Source organism: Silene latifolia, chromosome 9, assembly GCF_048544455.1.
Source record: "Silene latifolia isolate original U9 population chromosome 9, ASM4854445v1, whole genome shotgun sequence".
Lineage (NCBI taxonomy): Eukaryota > Viridiplantae > Streptophyta > Magnoliopsida > Caryophyllales > Caryophyllaceae > Silene > Silene latifolia.
Genome location: NC_133534.1, coordinates 222520927 through 222522983, shown reverse-complemented (window position 1 = coordinate 222522983; position 2057 = coordinate 222520927).

Sequence of the window (2057 nt, the reverse complement as noted above, 5' to 3'; positions counted from 1 at the left end):
TTTCCTGTTCAACCTCAAGCACTATTCTACCCTTTCTCTCGTATACACTCATGGTTTCCGGTTCAACTGAGAGGACCACTGGTTCGGTGTGAGGGGGCCCCTAGCTCATACCTTACCTTAGTGTGCTCCTAACAGTTCTATCCCGGGGTTCATTTTAATTAGACACATCCTATGTTCATTGGGCTCATTGGTTTAGGCCTGAGGATCGTTCGCTCTGATACCACTTTGTAACACCCCGGTTTATAAAAGAAGTCCTCGTCAAGACATTCCCTCATAAACCGGACTGTTACCATCTCGGTTTCCCAAGGTAGTGAATAACAAATTAAACTCCAAGGCAATTTATATAATATTTAACTTAATTATTACAAATTCTCTTTTCGAATTAAATTACAAGAACTGACGTAAATAAAAGTGAAGTCTTCTAGATGATGATCTAGTTACTAGGTCGTCTGATCCAGTGTCTCACGCCCATCAAGCTCCCGTCCTATCTCTTAAACCTGTCAAGTCTGCTCCCCATAAAATGGTTCATCACAGGTGTTCACGAATACACAGGGTCAACCACGAGGTTGAGTAGGGAAAACAATAAAACAGTAAAAATATGATATGCATGATACTCCGTCACCTCCATCTCCATCTCAACTCATCACACACATCTCATAACCCGGACAACCCAGCCATACCGATCCCCGGTAGACTATATATCGACCGAAGCCGATCTGCCAGCTCAACAGCTGAGGACACCAGGGCAAGTCCTGCAGAACCCGCCTGGGCCTTATCACAACATCACATCGTATCTCAACATCGTCACCACCACCTCATCCTCCAACTCCAATGCATATGAAATGCTCAACAGTAATTAATGCAATGCAATATGTATATAATCACTGAACTGATAAATCATAAAGTCATGCCCGTTACCCGATGTTGTGATATCATACTCAATACGATCAAATCAGTCAATCACCTTTCCGAATATAAATGATAACGTAAATCAACAACCAGAAATCAAGTTAACACAATTCAACAACGACGATAATAGGACAAGTGTATTTCCCTACCTCGAAGTGCCCAAAATCCAATTAAGCGATTAAGCGATCCAATGGACAGATGTCCAATAATATTCCATCACAAAATCGTTCTCTGAAAGATAAATAATGATAACAATTACTTAACTATTCCCGTTCCCAACATAGAGGGTTATTAATGATAGGACTTCCTAAAATGGAAACTTTCCCGATATAGTAACTTTCCTTTAAACCCGACTCAAGATAATTAATTATTATTTTATTTTAACAACTCGGAACTAAAACCTAAAATGGTAATTAAAGGATTAACGAATTATGTGATTTAATAAAAACCCGAATCAATCATTTGAATAACTCGACACCCGACTCAAAATGTCTCTAATTATTTTACTACACTCGGGAATTAATTAAATAAATTATTTAATGACACGGGAATTATATTAATTAATTAAGAGTACGACCAAATACGAATTATAACGATTAAACTATGAAAAACCCGCTTAAAAATCAAAACAACTCGATATCAACACGTCCCCTTCACACACGCACACACACCACCACACGCCACCTCACCACCGCGACAACCACCTGACCACACCCCCACTCTACCCCAGCCACCAACGGCCACCCCCACTGGGGTCGACTGCCGCCGGCGAGTCAAACCCAGGCCGTCAACGGGCCTGGTTCCCACCGTGCCTCACCCAAACGCCCCATTTACGTGACTCACCACCACCGCAACTGTCACTTAGCACCTGCCAAACCACCACGCCCTTGCTCGCCGTCAGACCACGTACCCAGACACAGTGGCGCCACCTTGTCGACCTCCCCCTAGTCGACGTTGGCACCACCCCAAACCTAACCATCTAAAACCCACCTGAAAACCCGTGTTAACACCCGTTTGTCCACCCTTGTCGATGTCGCCCCTCACAGCCACCATTACCACCTAGAGCCACCATGACCACCACCATTTCACTCGTCCCCGACCACTCTACTCCTATACCCTGTCAACAACCCCCATAAACTCCCCTATCA